At 37.6% G+C, this 13,119-nt stretch overlaps 1 protein-coding gene across 1 annotated transcript in view; it reads right to left on the bottom strand.

The window, feature by feature from the left end:
- SCN1A (sodium channel, voltage gated, type I alpha subunit) overlaps positions 1-10,816 on the bottom strand; it is a 149,122-nt gene extending 138,306 nt beyond the window's left edge. Inside the window, exon 1 of the mRNA XM_011991011.1 lies at positions 10,562-10,816. The gene's annotated coding sequence lies outside the window, so the exon portion shown is untranslated. The remainder of the gene's footprint in view (positions 1-10,561) is intronic.
- Between the last annotated feature and the right edge of the window lie 2,303 nt (positions 10,817-13,119).

Raw genomic sequence — 13,119 nt, 5'->3', positions numbered from 1 at the left:
TCTTAGTCATTTTATCAAGTAAAAACAGTATTCTACGGAAGTACAGCTAGTTTAGCTTGCAACTCAAACAACTACACAAGTGCTTTACCTTGAGACAGCCAGCATCATAGTTGATATACAGCAGATGTTCTGCATGTATACTTTCCATTTCTTCATGTGTACTGAATTTTAAAAATATGTGTACTTAATGGTATCGATTAAATAAAATTAATTTTTAATGTTTCGTCAAAGGCATTCCTTTAGTGCAACTGGCTTTAATTTTATTCGTTTATTTACTTATTTTTACTGGGAATGAATTACAGTGAAGAATCCAATGGCAGTACAGTTTGTTGTCACTTAAGGCTAGGGGTTTCATTGTTCTTCCAAATGTCAACACAGTGAAAAAGGCAAATAATGTTTTTGTATCATTATGAAAATAGTTTGGAACTGATGAATCATTTAAAAAGTCTCAAGGGAATGCAAGAGCATCTGTGGACCACATTTTGAACATAACTGCTAAAATCACATTAAGAATTTTTTGGCCAGGCGCGGAGGTTCACGCCTGTAATCCCAGCACTTTGGGAGGCCAAGGCAGGCGGATCACAAGATCAGGAATTCAAGACCAGCCTGGCCAATATGGTGAAACCCCGTCTCTACCAAAAATACAAAAATTAGCTGGGTGTGGTGTTGTGCGCCTGTAATCCCAGCTACTCAGGAGGCTGAGGCAGGAGAATCGCTTGAACCCAGGAGGCGGAGATTGCAGTGAGCTGAGATCGTACCATTGCACTCCAGCCTGGGCAGCAGAGTGAGACTCTGAAAAAAAAAAAAAAAAAAAAGAAGAATTTTTGATTTTTTGGATTATATTCTATGTGCATCAAAGACTATGAACATTCTGAGAACATGACTGTGAAAATTTTTTTTTATATGTTACTGAATGAAATCAGCAGAGTATGCAAAAACAGAGTAAAACAAAATGCCTAGGAATGAAAAAAAAAAAGAGAGAGAGAAAGTCAGGAAGAGTAAGATAAAGTTTGGTCCCAGAGAAGATATAGTCAAGATTGTACTTTTTGCTATTCCACAGAGATTTCACAGAGAAAAATCACACTCCTATTTTCTTTTTCTTTGCTTACTGATTTCTATTTAACTTCTTTTTTTTTTTTTTCTTTTTTGAGACAGTGTCTCACTCTGTTGCCCAGGCAGGAGTGCAGTGGCTAGATTCTTCTTAAGTATGCTCAAACTTCCTTTTTGGAATGTGTTCCAAAGGCATTCTTGCCTTCATTTGTACAAGTTCATTGACCCTTTAAAGGCCTTAAATATTATTGTGCAACCTGACAGACTCCTCAAATCACCTGAAACCTGAAACGGGAAGGCCCAGGTGGCACTGAAATGATGATATTCTAGACCTGACACCAGTCTACCTTCTCCTTGGTTTTGTCCCAACACACTGACATACATAGCCCAAAATACTACTGGCCTTTTTAAGTGGCATATCACATTCCAGAGTAATATCAAAACTGCTGCCTGGTAGCATTTGTGAAGTCTCAAAGTAAGTCTTTCCAGGATTTTCAAATCCACTGAATTTCTTAGATTGAAATATGTACGTGACAGAATTCTCTTAGCTTTCTTTCCTCTATGAATATGTAATTGGAAACTCTGAGATCTGGTTTCTCATCTTTATTGGATTTTTTTCTTTAATCTTAAAATTATGAATATTTGCTTTACAATAATCTAGATAAGGAGTCCCCCACCTTTTTGGCACCAGGGACCAGTTTTGTGGAAGCCAATTGTTCCACGGACATTGTGGGGAGTGGGGGCTGGCATTAGAATCTCATAAGGAGCGCACAACCTACATCCCGTGCATGCACAGTTCACAAGAGGGTTGTGCTCCTATGAGAATCTAATGCCTCTGCTGATCTGACAGGAGGCAGAGCTCAGGCTGTAATGCTCCCTGGCCTACTGCTCACCTCCTGCTGTGCGACCCAGTTCCTAACAGGCCAGGGACCAGTACTGGTCCATGGCCCAGGGTTTGGGGACCCCTGATCTGATGTTACTAAGTTACATCATTAATAATCTGTTTCTCTTCACACAGATTTCTTTCCTCACATCCTCAACACAAATAATTTCACATCTCCAAATGCAGCATTCCGTAATAATTACCCTTCTTACTCCATTCTGCCACCTCTGGCTCATTTTCACTTGCTATTCCGTTTGATAATCTAGTAACTTCATTTTGCCAACTTGGTGAATTTGGTTCTAAGTAGTTTAAAAATTTAAGGACATACTATGTCAGTATTTACAGATGCTTCTTATTTATTCTTCAATATTCTCAAATGTTCAATTTGAGGTCAAGTTTTGCTAAAACAACCCATTGCAAACAGTAGATGTTTTATAAATATAAGATAAATTTCTCAAAATTTATGCTGAGTTCTGAAGAGAAAACTTAGGTTACCAAGTAACATGATTTTCAGAACACCACCAATTTGCTATTTCAAGTCTAACTTTATATTAGACTGATTCTCAAAGCTTTTCCATTGCTACAAAATTTTCAAAATACTGTACTTTTATTATACAAGGTTTGTGGCCTAATTTTATTAATATTCCAAAAGATAAAATATTCAAACATTCAATTGTTTCACTGGTAATTTAAATTACATTTACTATTTTGATTTAAGATACAATGAGTATCTTTGCATGAAATAGATTTACTAAATTCTATTTGAAAACTAATGTACACTAATTTTTATTCTAGTTTTTAAGGCAAAATATGTTTATTTTGGACTTTTTTTTAAGAAAACATACCAAAACAATACCAAATTGTTTGGTAAGAAACAATGCCAAAGAAACAATACCAACGCATTAGAAAAAATAAATTATTAACAATAATAATTTTGTTGTGTAAAATTCTGAGTTATTTCATCATCTTTATTAATTTATATTTTCCTTTTTGCTTCATGCATTACTTTTGCTTTATGTATTACTTTTGTCATAAGAAAAATAAGATGTAATATTCTATTAAAAATTTTTTTTGTTTTATGCACTTTATGTTCCTTTTTTATGTACTTTATGTTCCTTTTCCTTTATGTATTACTTTTGTTATAAGAAAAAATAAGATGTAATATTCTATTTTTTAAAACAAAAACTTTATAAAGAAGAAAACAGAAATCCTAATTCTATAAGCCAGAGATAACTGTTATATTATCTGCAGGGCTTTCCCTAGGCAAAACCTGTTTGTTTTTTTCCGTAATTGGGGCCATTTTAGATATATATGTTTGTATGGTACTTTCAATACACCGTTATATCCTGGGCAATTTTACATAGAATTAAATATTCCTTGAAACATTATGTTTAAAGGCACTATAATATTTCATCATTTGCATAGACTATGATTTATTTAACCATTCTTTCAACCTTCCAACATTGTGTATATAGGCTATTTTCTTTTTTCTTTTCCTTTTTGAGAGAGAGTCTTGCTCTGTCATCCAGGCGCCAGGTCAGAGTGCAGTGGCATGATCTCGGCTCACTGCAACCTCTGCCTCCTGGGTTCAAGTGATTCTCCTGGCTCAGCCTCCTGAGTAGCTGGGACTACAGGTGCACACCACCATGCCTGGCTAATTTTTTTGTATTTTTAGTAGAGATGGGGTTTCACCATGTTGGCCAGGCTGGTCCCAAACTCCTGACCTCAGGTGATCCGCCCACCTCGGCCTTCCAAAGTGCTGGAATTACAGGTTTGAGTCACTGTATCTGGCCTCTGTAAACTGTTGTTAATCTCTTCAATTTTGTTTGGGTTGAATTAGTTTTCCTACATAGGGATAGTCTGGTAGAAATGTCAGTCAAGGAACTGTTAGTTAAGTTGACTCTGAACTAAAAGGATCAGATTCATGATCGGAACTTGACCAACCAGATGTTTACTTCCTGGAATTTTGGTGTTGAACATGAATGTCAGGGAAAAAACAAAAAGAGCCTGAGAGCAGTTGACTGATTCATTCTAGATTACAGCACTTTACAGAAACCACCAAAAAGTCCACCAACTGGGCTATCTGCTCTTACAGTTTTCTCTGCTCCTGGCATTTTTCAGTCTAGATTGTAACTACCCCTTAACTCTGTGAACTGTAATATCTTTTGAAGACATTGCTTTTATACTTAAATTAACCTGAGTCAGTTTTAGTTACTTATTGTAATGCTTTATTTTTTTTTTTTACCAATTTCCCATAAATTCCTAATTTTATATCCTTTTCTGTCACTTTCTTTATTGAAATAAGTGAGCATCTTAATTCTTATCACAGATCATGAATGTAAATGTGACATTATAGGCCCACCAGTGGAATCAATGTCACCATCATTATACTTCTGCCCCCACTTTGTTAGTCATCATGCCTGTAATTACAAACCCAATTAATTGCTTTTATTAGAATCTTAACACATACACAGATAACTCGTTATTATCCAGTAGGAGGAGGGTATGAATAATGAAAATCCATCATTTATAAAATAACCACAACAGTTTCATCAACAACAAAAAATATATCAATTTAACCTTCTTTGCTTATGATTTTAGTAGTTATAAGTATTGCCAAAGACAACTGTTAGGGGCTGAATTGTATCCTCCCCAAATCCATATGTTGGAGTCCCAAACTCCTGTACCTCAGAATGTGACTGTGTTAGGAGTTAGAGCCTTTGAAGAGGTGGTTCAGTGAAATGAGGCCTTTAGGGTGAACACAAACCAATCTGACTGGTGTCCTTAAAAGAAGATGAAATTTAGACACAAAAGAGACACCAGGAATGCACATGCACAGAGGAAGAGCCAGTCATCAGCATGCCAAGGAGATGGGCTTTAGAAGACCCCAAACTTCCCAACACCTTGTTCTTGGACTTTGAGCCTCCAGAATGATGATAAATACTGTTATTTAAGCCACCCAGTCTGTGATACTTTGTCATGGTAGCCTAAGTTGACTAATACAAAAACCAACCCTATTTGAATGGCACACCTCTATCTCAAGTTCAGTAGTTTCCCCAGTGGTATCTGTGAAACAAAAGCACACTAGCAATATACATTACAAAGAACAAGGATAATATTTGTATAACTTTGGGGAAGCATGTGCAATACAGTAAATATGTTTCTTTGAAATAAATAGTAAACTTTCCTTGGAAATGTTTGCTCATTACTGAGCTGTGTATCATTATCTCCTTAGATTTTCAGTGTAGTCACAAATGAATATGTTTTCAATAATAAGAAGAAACATTTTGTCCTGAAGTTAGATCAAAAATGTGTTTAATAGTTAAAGGTATATAGACCAGTTTTCTGATTCTTTAAAGTTATATGAATTCTCAAGAATAAAGTATCTCACTGACCTTTTCTTAAAAGATGTATCCCTAGCACCCAGTGTAAGAAATAATTGATGCTAAAATCATAAACGCATGGACAACAATGTTAATAAGACAATTCACTGGGGAACGAATTGTCTTTTCAACAAATGGTACTGGGACAACTAGATATGAAAAAACAAAAGAGTAATGCTGAACCCCTACCTCACATTATACACAAAAAGTTGACTCAGAATGAACCCTAGATCTAAATGTAAGAGCTAAAATTATACAACTAGTTGAAAAATAATAGGAGTAAATTTTTATGACCTCCAGTTAGGCAATGGTTTCTTATACATGAGACTAAAAGCACAAGTGACAAAAGAAAAAAATTAGAGTAGATTCTTCATCAAAATTAAATCAAAGTTTGTAGGTAGAACACCAAAGGAGAAACAGGCAATATGAGAAGCAAAGATTTTTGACCATTTACAGAGAAAAACTAAAACAACAGGCTGATTCTAAGTTAGGAGAGAAGCAAATTCACATTTTCTAGAAAAGAACTACAGTGTCCATAGGTAACTGAGAATGAGGAGAAGCAAATAGTGAAAAAAATATAAAAAGATAACCACTGAAATGTGAATTTTGAAGGAATAAAAATATAACAACAAAAGTTTTAACATAGATGAAAATGAAAGTTGATGTTTATAAAATTATTTTGAAATCACATTCCTACTCATTCATTTGCAAGAAATAAAAAAGAGTTGTTCAAATCCCTCTGAGCAGCTCCTGTGTCCTGGCCACTATAGGGGTGTAAACACTGCTTTTCATCCTAGTGTCTCTTTCTTGCCTGCACCTGGTCAGTTTATCATTTCTGGAGGAAGAAAAACTGAATGGGTGACTGTATCATTCTAACCAATGATCTCAGTCAAACACTTTTTTTTCATCAAATAGTACCTTTTCAACATTTTTCAATTTTTAAAATAGTTTTTAGACTAGTCAAGAGCAATAGTGAGAAGAGGGGAAAGAGTAGAACAAGGAGTTTGATCTGTAACTGACTGTGAACAATCAACTGAGATAACTCACTACCTTTGGACCAGTCCTTTTCAACATTTTTGAGGCAATTTTTTTGCATTCTAGGAACAGCAGCACTTTTTCAGAGAACTTTACAAACTGTCAAAACTTTTTTTGTGAAAATGATTGATTTATGTTTTTTTAAAACCTAATAACTTGTTAATATTAAATGTTTTAAATTTATTTGACATAACTCTTTGATTTGTTTTTTATAAAAGTCGGGGGCAATTAGACCCCTAAGCCCAGTCTCTGAGATTGCATAGATTTGGATGGACACCTCGATGGTGCTATTTCTGTTCATTTCTTCTACTTTCAGGATCACTCACAAGGTTTGTGCCACTCTTCATACCTGTGAGGCACTTCACCCTTTAGGAACTTTGATTCACTCCATTGTTGGCCTCATTCAGATTTCTGCTTAAAAAAATACTTTCTCCACCTCTTTCATTATTTTCTCTTTGCATACCCCTCTCATCCTCACTATCTCTTTTTCTTGCATTATTTTTCTTCAAAGAACTTACATTTACTGACATTTCTTTGCACATTGATTTGCCTACTGTCTAACTCTGTCACCAGACTGAAAGCTGCATGTGGGTAGGAATTTTGTTTTATTTACCACATTTCCACACCTAGAACATAGACCCTTCTATCTTCTATTGTACTGGAGAACTTTATTTATTTATTTATTTATTTATTTATTTATTTATTTATTTAACAAATAGCCGGGTGTGATGGCTCACTCCTGTAATCCCAGCACTTTGGGAGGCTGAGGCAGGCAGAACACTTGAGGTCAGGAGATTGAGACTAGCCTGGCCAACATAGTGAAACCCCCTCTGTACAAAATATCAAAATTAGCTGGGTGTGGTGGTGCTGACCTGTAGTCCCAGCTACTAGGGAGGCTGAGGCAGGAGAATCACTTCAACCCGGGAGGCAGAAATTGCAGTGAGCCAAGATCGTGCCACTGCACTCCAGCCTGGGCGACAGAGTGAGACTCTGTCTCAAAACAACAACAAAGAAACAAACAAAAAAATGGAGTGGATTTGGGTAATCATTCTAAACCAAACTTTCTGGAATTCTGACATGTCAGAAAGCAGATAAATTATAGATCGCATGCACGACTGCACCCAACTCGATTCCTGACTCTCCTGGCTAAGCTGTAGCTGTAGCATCACATGGATGATGAACAAATGTCAAGGACACAGATGCCACGGCCATGGTGTGGCAGGACTGCTTGGATTCTGCCACTTACTAACTGCATAACCCAGCAAGTTAACTGAACTTCACTGTGCCTTGGTTTTCTCACCTGTAAAATTAACAATAGTACCTACCTCATAGGATTAAATGAGATCATATTTGCAAAGTACTGCTTAGGATAGTGGCTGGCACAGAGTAAATGCTATACATTTTTGATAAATAAAACAATTAATAAATGGAAATCTAGGAATATGAACAAAATTTAAAAGTTGGAAAAGCAAACTTTGGGGCAGCTTGGGGAATTTTGTCGTAACTTCTTTTTCTGATCACAAGTGCAATGAGAATAAATTTCTCCCCACCCTACCCTAAACTAATGCAATCTAAATTGAGCTGGGGAGCAAGCTTCATTCACTAATTAGAATTTCAAAGGGAAGTGATAACCTCACAGAGCACAGCCCCAATGACCCTGAGCGTGACTATATAGGACCTTCAATTGCTGATTCTCTCCCCACCCTTCCCTGGGATCTGTTTCTTCCACCATCCCCATTCTGAGGTAGCTGGAAGAGAGTAGGCTTTGTACTCTTTGGCAAGTACAGGGAGAAAGTAGTAGGTTCAGCCTCTCCAACTGCCCAAGGAGGAAGCAATACCTTTCAAGGTCCCCAGGCTAAATTTTGGAGGGATGCTTTTGTGTGTCACTGTCAGACTCACACCAACATAAACCCTTGAGAAATGCCTGGTTGATGACATCCTAGAGGTAACACCAAGCAAGCCCCAGATTTTCCCTTCTTCGTCAGCAGTTCCCAGATGAAGTGCTCTTGTGTTTACCCTCTCTGAATCTCTGGATTCCCTGATAGTACCCTCTAAACAAGGAACTAGAATGTTTCTTACTGGATTCCTCTGCTAGTGGTGACAGAGTTTACCTTAGGTCTCTAGTGGGCCTGGTTGCCCCTGGTATCTCTGGTTGGTACAGCAGAATCCTAACTGAGCTCCTCAGTGCCTTCTTGAATACTGTATAATTAATTAGGCCTCCAATTGTGCCCCCCTTGCCCCAACCCATAGATGGACAATCCCTCCTGCCTTGTCTTAAAGAGAAATTACCATAATAAATGAGTCTCCAGACAGCACATTTCCCAGCAAGACGGGGCATGTAAATCAAGTCTATTAGTATTGGCAGCAAAATCCAATGTGTTATTTTTACCAGTATGAGCACTCTGGGTATCCTGGCCTCCTATATAGATATTTGAAACAAAACAGACAAACAATGTGAAGGGAGGAGGAAAAAAAAGCCACACAAATTAGTTATAGTGAGTTTAATGAAAACTAATTCCATTGCTGGGTTCATGTAATATAACCAGCCACTTGTGCTCTGTTCTAGTGGTTTACAATGTTACCTCACCCTCTCCAAGAAATTGGTTTCCCGTAAATCTCTGTGGCCATTCATTCCTGTCTACACATTATGTTCCTAAAATAGATGCCAGCTAAAAATCTCTTCCAGGAGCTTTGTGAAGGAAGGCCTAAATTGCACAACTCCTCCTAGAAGAGAGATGTGATTTTGTAATTGCTTCATAGCAATTACAAAAGCAACAATCATAAAAGAGTTTTAAAGGAGTTTTTCACTACAGTTATTCTCCTGAAATGCACAGCTGAGGGAAAGAAAAGTGTCAGACGCGCTGGGAACGTGCGGAAGCTCCTGGTTGCATCACCCCGGCGTGCCAGGTATTGCAGCAAATAGGAAAGGTAAGCTACCCACTTCTCTGGGCAGGAGAAACTAAAGCAGGAATCACCAACCTCAGCATGGAATTTTCCTATTTCTGTCTGGCCACATCCTCCTGGGATGATTTAAAGTGCTTTTTGGAGAAATATGTTCTGTTACTACACTAGCGCATCAGAAATACCACGTGAACCTGCAAATCCATAGAAAAAGAAGCCACATTTCATAGGTGTGATAGCAACAGCACTTGGCAATTTGCAAGTTTGCTACTGCACTCAGAAATATTTAGTCACATGCACTTATTGACAGTGATGTACCCTGCCTTGACTTAATTGTTGCATTGGACAGGTGAAAGGCACCTACCCACCACTCCAGACCGATTTGTTAACAATCGCCAGTGAGTAATCAAGGAGAACAAAAAGAAATGAGAAGTAAATGCAGCAAGTGGGTCGGGTCTTTAAACACATACCTCAAACAGGTAGGAGTCAGAGAATCCATGATAGCAAAGACGTTTGGACAAGCCTCACCTCCACCCAGAAATAATTCTTGTGCTGTTCTGAAAAGCAAGACGGTTCACACTAGGAACGGAGCAGTATCTGCAGTATCATTGCTGATTGTGACCTCTGTCTAAGTAAAAGTAAGTCAATGTTTCCTATTTGGCATTGCATGGAAAAAGGGGACTCTTTACCACTTCCCTCAAGCTCCTTTTCTAGTGTGGCTCAATAGGAGTTGGGGGGAAAAATCATTGCCCCCTCCTTGTCCAACGCATGAGGCATTTCTTCTCAAAAGCCCAGCCTCAGCCTCAGGAAGCTGAATACCCCTGCAATGCTAGGCTTCGGCAGCAACCCCGCTGCCTTCTTTCTTCCTGTGGAGTTAAAACTGAGATCTAATTTTTGCTCCGTCCTTAAGAACAATATGACCTCTATTCACAGCCAGCTAGTCCACTTCCAAAGCACCAGTGAAGGAGGGGGCTTCAATAGGATCAAAAGAGACCTTGAACAGGATAAAGGCAAGCAAAGGCAAGAACTGGCCAGATGCCAAGCTATTTCAGGCCAAAGAATCCCATCTTCTATCAAAATGCTGAACTGCAAAACAAACCTGATTTCAGTTCATGGAAGGTTGAGAGAGGAGGGGGAAGGGGAGGGGAGGAGAAGAGGAGGAGAGGGAGGAGGGGGACAGTTGGTCTGAATACACATACAAAAATGGACTTCCTGCTCTGCCCAAACTGAATTTCCATGCACTCTTTTTCCAAAGGAAGGATTGGAATTAATAAACTTAAAATCAAGATGAAACCATTAGATGGCTTACCTGATTAAAAGGAAAATTATCCATCTGCAGTGAGGAACAGCATCACCCAAAGACGAGATAACAATGTGCCTTCAGTTGCAATTGTTCAGATTCCTTCTTGCAAAAGGTGACAAAGTATTTACAAGGACTGCAGTCTCACTGGGGCAGAACACACAGACACACAAACACACACAAACGCACACATACACACATGCACCAGAGACCTCTGCAGTATCCTCTCGGCTTCATCCTCGCCTCACTCTATGGTACCTAATACAAATCAGCAAATAGCTTGTTTAAAAAAAAAAAAAAAAAGTCAAGACGGCACCTTACATTACATCGCCATCTAGTGGCTAAATATTAAACACTTTCTCACAATCCGGATTTATGATTTCTTCCTCAACCTCTTTTCTCTCAGCCTCTTTTTTTCCTTTCTTCTCTGTAGTCTCCCACTACTGCTTCTCCTTGCTTCTCTTTCATTCCCAATTGCTATATATTATGAACCTAATGACTCAAAGAGGAAAAAGTTTGAAAGTAAATATAGCTATTTTCAAGTAGTATGTGAAAAACTTCAGCATTATTTTTGTTTGAAAATGTTACTTTATTCCTAATATGAATCATAGTTATCTATAAAAATGATATATTTTATAAATAAAACTTTGTCTTTTTATTCCACCAGGAGACAATCAGGTGGCCCTTTATTACAGATGTATGACTTCAAAGTTTTCTGTTTTAATATTGTGTTTTAGGAGTAGGTTCCATATTATAGTGAACAGCTCAGAGTCACAAAATGTGAGTTTTACTTCAAGTTCAACACTGTTGAACACATGCCTTTTAAAAAAGCCACTAAAGTCTTCTGTGGACATTTACCTTCTTACTATCTTCATCTGTAATTAGAGATTAAACAAGACTTTCAACCCACTCTAAATTTCTATGGTTTCACCATATTTGACTCCAATGTTTTCCTATCTTGTGGACACAACCTAAAGCTTAATTATAATAACCCATTTTAATAAGCAAATATATAGAGAGACAGAGTCCAATTGCCTATTACCCAAAGATAGAATTATGAAAACCATAAATATCAGGTCTTTCTAAGACAACGAAAATCCATGCTAAACTATTTATAACTCTCAGAACTAAGAGTAGAGCTTTTTATGTTATATATTGTATTCTAAAATAGAATCAGCCTTAAACATTCAGTCATACATAATATCACGATTAATTATGTATAGATTAGTTGTTGGAAGTAAATATTTCATCCTCATTATTTTTCTTTTGCCACCTAACACACTTCTTATTACAATCATTGCATGTGTTTTAGCGTTTATCAACATAACCTTCAATATTTAATCTTTCTCTTCCTTATTACAGGATGGTGAGATAGATACTATTAATGTTATTATAATTATAATTATTCCTATTTATATTGAGAACACTGAAGCTTTCTGAGCCTCATTGAGGTTTATTCAAGGCCACATAGCTTGCAAAGCAATAAAACTAAGGCTGTTGGTCCCAAGAGCCCAAAGAGTAATCCATTGTTCTTTGCAACGTATCTAAAAGTTCACCACTTTTTCCTGTTCTAGACTCACAGAAAAGTAAATTTGATTTCCATGTTTCCAAAACATTTACTAGCCCTTAATTATGGACTAATCGGGTCCGTCTTGTGGATCTATCTTTTTATCTATAAAAGAAAGAAATTAAGTAAGATAATTTCCTGCTCCAGCTCAAAAACTCTATCCAGTGCTTTCCCAAAAGCCAGTCAGAGTAGCATGAACACATTCATTTGAAGTTACTCAGTATCTGGGAAATGATGGTGTCCAGTATTTGGTAGAGTCAGGGCAAAGTTGAAAGAAGCTGAGGAGACTGGTGATCATCAACTGGTAAAGGATTACCAAGATGTTAGAGATGAAAAGGGAGTGGGAACTGCATGAACTAACAGGCGATTTCTTTTTAGAATAATATATTCCATATGAATAGTATGTACAGTTTAGATATGTAGAAATACAAAATAAGAACATCCCTGGCCACATGTTTTAATGAATTCTAATTGCATATTATAGGTGCCCATTTTTCTGAGTGTCTGCTCTTAACAATTCCCCCAATAGTCCTTCTCCCTAATCCTTAGTGGTAAACCTACCCTCTTGCTACAGAGGGCTGGAGCAGGAGAGGGTATCTACGCAGCTGACCTGGTCAAAGAGAGCCACTACATGTGATTCTGGCAGCTGTAGGCACAGCCTTCCCTCACCAAGGGGACTCAGGACCAGGTGGGCCAGGATGCTGAGATAAAGCAGCCACACAGATGTGGAGGAAGAAGTGACAAAAGACAGAGCCAGAAAACTCCCTGGGATCCCAATAGTGTTCCTGTTTCCATCTCCAGTCTACTCAAGATCCAAACACTTTCTTGATGTTGAGTTCCATGATAAACTCAAACTCCATTTTTGCTTAATTGAACTTGGTTTCTGTTAGTCTATGGAGGCCTAACCACTTCATTAGCTTCAAGGAAGCTGCCAGTACTGCATCTATCAAGTATTATTCATATTCTGGGCATCTGACACTTCATTTATTCACTTCTTCAT

The sequence above is a fragment of the Mandrillus leucophaeus genome, unplaced genomic scaffold (assembly GCF_000951045.1).
Source record: "Mandrillus leucophaeus isolate KB7577 unplaced genomic scaffold, Mleu.le_1.0 Scaffold389, whole genome shotgun sequence".
Lineage (NCBI taxonomy): Eukaryota > Metazoa > Chordata > Mammalia > Primates > Cercopithecidae > Mandrillus > Mandrillus leucophaeus.
The sequence above is the reverse complement of the archived record's forward strand: the minus strand, read 5'-3'. Positions and strand labels throughout refer to the sequence as shown.